Source organism: Trichechus manatus, unplaced genomic scaffold (assembly GCF_000243295.1).
Source record: "Trichechus manatus latirostris isolate Lorelei unplaced genomic scaffold, TriManLat1.0 scaffold00034, whole genome shotgun sequence".
NCBI lineage: Eukaryota > Metazoa > Chordata > Mammalia > Sirenia > Trichechidae > Trichechus > Trichechus manatus.
The window spans coordinates 5,954,520-5,959,401 of record NW_004443970.1 but is presented as its reverse complement, the minus strand read 5'-3'; the positions used below and the strand labels follow the sequence as shown (position 1 = coordinate 5,959,401).

Here is a 4,882-nt window from a genome sequence, read left to right as displayed (position 1 = left end):
AAAATCACACAGTGGTCATATGTACACATTTCTTAATAGAATGGTATATAAAATATACAGTCTTATAAATCTGAAAGATACTAAAATTGACTATAGAAATACCTTCATGAGAAACACTTATATCCAAAATACTCAAATTTGAAAACTCTTAATCTGTTCCTCTCCAAATTCTTTATAAAATATTATCTAAAAACCACCCTTCCAAAAATCTACACTGATTATTTTTTATTATGATTATAATTTTCCATTACAACTAAAATACATTCCAAAGGCTTTAGAAAGGAACAGAAAAAGATATGTAGGAAAAACAAAACAAAACAAAAAAATAAGTTATATAACCAGAAAACCTATTTGCTGACAGGCACAAACCCAAATAATAAACACGTATAATTTTCTGAAATGCTGTTAACAAATTAAAAAAAAAAAAAAAGGAATTTTGTGGTTGGATTAAATTTACACAAATTTCTATGTGAGACACAGTTTCCTGTGTCTTACGGGTTCATGTTATAAGCACAAATATGCAAAGCATTCTAACATGTAAAAAGTTTTGGTGCCTGATTCTAGAATAAATGTTACAGCATACAGTTTTCGTGTTTCAATTTAAAAATACATAGTGCTTTGAAGCCATTAAGATGCTTTCATACCTCAACTAGTCTATACTGGTTATCATTATTTGCAGTAAGGTTTAAAAACAAATTACGTTTGAAATGGGATATCAGAGTAAATCTACTAAAGTTACTTTTAAAGTGAAGAAGATGGTGGTGGAGGAAGAATATGTTTAGTTACTTGGGGGTGGTGAGCGGGCAACAAAGTAATAAATGAACAAGGGTGTTGGGTCTCATTCCTGAATGGATCCATGGGTTAGTCATATTGTCATGGACGGAATTATGTCCACCCAAAAATGTGTGTATCCATTTGGCTGGGCCATGATTCCTGGTATTGTGTGATTTTCCTGTATGTTGTAAATCCTGCCTCTATGATGTTAATGAGGGAGGATGGGTGGCAGTTGTGTTAGTAAAGCAGGACTCAATCTACAAGATTGAATTGTGTCCTGAGGCAATCTCCTGAGGTATAAAAGACAGAAGTGAGCAGAGAGACAGGCGGACCTCTTACCACCAGGAAAGCAGTGCCAGGAGCAGAGCATGTCCTTTGGACCTGGGGCCCCTGCAAGGAGAAGCTCCTAGTCCGGGGGAACACTGACGAGAAGGCCGACAGAGAGAGAAAGGCTTTTCCTGGAGCTGATGCCCTGAATTTGGACTTTCAGCCTACTTCACTGTGAAGAAATAAATTTCTCTTTGTTTAAGCCATCCACTTGTAGTATTTCTGTTATAGCAGCGCTAGATGACTAAGACACATATATTGCAGGGTAAACTGAATCTAATGAATCAATATCCTTCTTGGAGGTGTCTCAATGTGCCGGACGCTGCCTTCCAACTTATATATCTATGCCATTCAAACAGCAATAAACATACATTCACTTAAGAACAAATACCTCAAAGTGTACCAACTATTGCAATAAATATACCAGTCCCTCAACAAACGGTTGTGGGGATATACGTCATTTAAACATGGCTGCACTACTGACAACTGTAGCCCCCACAGGCCTCTATGCTGCACAACTTGTTGAGACTTGTCCCCAACATGTTGAGACTTGTCACGACTTGTTTTACCAAACCCGTTACTGATTGGCTTGTTTACCTGAATTCCTCCTCCCTTGCCCAAAACTTATTGTTATTCACCCAAAGCCCATTGTTCTGTTATTTGCTTCACTGCTTGCTGTACTGACTATAAAAAAAACTCCTGGGACTGAAGCCAGGGTTCGACTCCTCAGAGCGACCCTCCTGGCCCCACTTCTCTGTAAGAGTTGTGGCATTTGTTATTGTCTCCGCCACCCCGAGAACCGTCGCCGCTGCGACAACTGTGAATAAATGGTATATGTACACATGCACTAATAACACAAGAAATGCAATATCTTCATTATCTTCCACATGAAAGTTTTACTTCTCAGAAACAATTTACGCAAGAGTATATATATACATGAAATCTTCTTAAAACCAAACAGTTTAGCTTAACTAGAAAAGAATGTCTGCATTGAGCATTATGATTTTTTAAGATCTATCTATATGGGATAAAATTGACGACTGCAACTTGAAAGATTAGATGAGAACTTTGGGGGCACTGAGTTTATGTTAATGGGGCAGAACAACTCAGAGAAGGAGGGTGAGAATGGTTGCACAACTCTAAGAATGTCGTAATTGTCATGGAACTGTACATGTAGAGACTGTTGAATTGGTGTATGTTTTGCAATATATATTCTCAACAACAACAAAAAATAAAACAATTTTTTTTAAAGTATCAAATCACTATTGTCTAGATTCCTACAGTCCAACTTGTAGAACTCTTTCTTTCAGAATCTCATGCAGAATTTATTTTTCAGAAGACTGGCAAGGGTTCTAGAATCAAATGCCCAAATGGTTGATACAGTTGCTTTGCTTGAGTAATCACCTAGATTTGGTGTCTTTGGTCTCAGTGTTCTGGTTACTGAAAGAGTCTTGCATCTTTGCAATTCTGACTGCCTACAGATGTCCAAAAGTCTTTGTGTCCCACTCTGGTTGGTGGTCCTTAAATCAGCTCTGTATGTATAGGTGAGTTTGGAATGTCCTGACCTAAAGGCTTCAGTCAGAGACTAGTATGGAAGCACATAAATCCTCATACCCACCACAGGTGCACAGTTGTGATCAATGGAGGTGAGTAAAAGAGCACATAATCCCTTGAGTAAATTAGTTGTCCATGTTCTCAAAGCAATGTAGTCCTGAGCAGGATTGGGTGCCATATTATTTTGAACATAATGGTAAATTTCAGTTTGACTGTCCAGGATTTCAGTGACTTTGGAATCTAGTAGTTCTACGTCCAGATGTACTACTCTTTAAGTAGGAGCTTTAATATTTCCTCAGGCATAAAATGGTCTTTGATGATGAGCATTCTAAGTCTTAGAGTGGGTCATTTACTCATCTTACAAGAGAGTTCAGCCTGCTCATGAGTAGATGATCCATCCTTTAAACATCTCTTTGATCTTTTTAAATAGCTTTCCACCCACTTCTGGAGGAAGTGGTAATAGTCAGTTGACTTGTCATTGCTTAATTGTGCCAATGCTTCCAGAGTGATGGACTTCAGCTCTTTTTTGGTATAAGACATATTCCGACATTGGCTCATTTCCTCCAGTACCTGGAAAAGCTTCTTACACTCAGCAATCATATGGGCAAGGCCTTAAGTGACAGCTAGTTTTCATTCAAATCTTTCTGATCTGGAGAAGAATTCTCACTCTTCTGGATGTTAAGGTGGAATAAGGTTGATTGGAGTTATCTGGTTTTCTTTTACAGCTGCTGTGCTGTCACTTAAGAAATAAAGTGTCTGTAAAACCTCCAGGTTCTCATCAGGCAGGAGCATAACAACAGTCATGCCTGCCTGGAGGCACTGGTTCTAGGGCACATATTGGTAGATCCTTAGGAAGATTTCTGAGAGTTTATTTGTCCTTAGTAGCTCAGGAAAAACCTCAAAAAAAAAAAAAAAAAACTGCTTCAATATGTCTGTCATATTATGAACAGACTTTCTCTCATAATTGACACAATCCATGGCATTTTTATTCATATTGGTGCAAAGCCTGAATCCAGGATTTGTTCACCTGCCCTTTTTCAGTCCATGTGACTTCCATATGGATAGCCCCACTGCAGGATATCAAGAGAGGATATGTGGCCCAGGCCTGGATAATTAAAGCATTGAATAGCCTTGATTCATGTTTGGATCTGGGATATTTCTCCAAATGGGCCAACCAAACCAATTAGTATAAGCCCTAGGACTTTAACTGGAACACTTAGGAATAAAAACCTTTTCTTCCTTCTTGTTGTTAAGTGCCATGAGTTGGTTCCAACTCATAGTGACTCTGTGTACAATAGAAAGAAACACTGCCCAATCCTGTGCCATCCACACAATCGCTGTTATACTTGAACACATCTTGTTTTTTTTCATGTATGATGTCCTTGATATCATTCCACAACTTGTCTGGCCTTAGCTCATTGGTGTTCAGTGCATCAAATCTATTCCTATCCTATCTCTTCGGATGGGATATACTTAAGGTCATATCTTAGCTCTCAAAATAGCCATATGAAGTAGCTATTATTTTTTATTTCCCCATTCTAGATGAGATTTAGAAAGAAGTATCTTGTCAAAAATCTTGAGTTAGTGAGTGGCAGACCTTGATATTCAACTCAAAATATTATATTCCAAAGCTTTTTGAACCAGGCAACTCATTACAACTTCTGGAGTGGATTTTGTCAAACATCTATATCCTTCATCACAGCTTTTACATCCCCATTACTATGTTTTACTACTTTGATTATCAAGCTATAATGACATGGTTGGTTTTTGTAGTGTCCACTTTAAGTAAAGCTTTTCAGACTATTTAATACATCATGAAATAATTCTGAATTCTCAAATTCACTGAGGATGTTAACCCTTCAAGAAATTGAAAATTTAGGTTTTACTGTCTTTAAATATTAGTGTTCGGGCTGCTTATGCCTTTAGAACTTAGGTGAAGTCATGTCTGTGTGCTGTGTGGATCATAATAAATTATAGATAACATTGTGAAGAATGGGAATTCCATAACTGTACTCATGAGGAACGTGTACATAGATCAAGAGGCAGTTTAAAGTAGGGAAAGATGTGTGTCAGGGTTGTATCCTTTCATGATACTTATTCAATCTGAATGCTGAGCAAATAATCTGAGGAGATGGATTATAGGAAGAAGAATGGGGCATCAGGATTGGAGGAAGACTCATTAACAACCTGCGTTATGCAGATGACACAACCTTGCTTGCTGAAAGTG

General features: G+C 37.8%; 1 pseudogene; it reads right to left on the bottom strand.

Moving 5' to 3' along the window:
• Positions 1-2,501: 2,501 nt before the first annotated feature.
• On the bottom strand, positions 2,502-3,712 carry LOC101348426 (rho GTPase-activating protein 7-like; annotated as a pseudogene).
• Between the last annotated feature and the right edge of the window lie 1,170 nt (positions 3,713-4,882).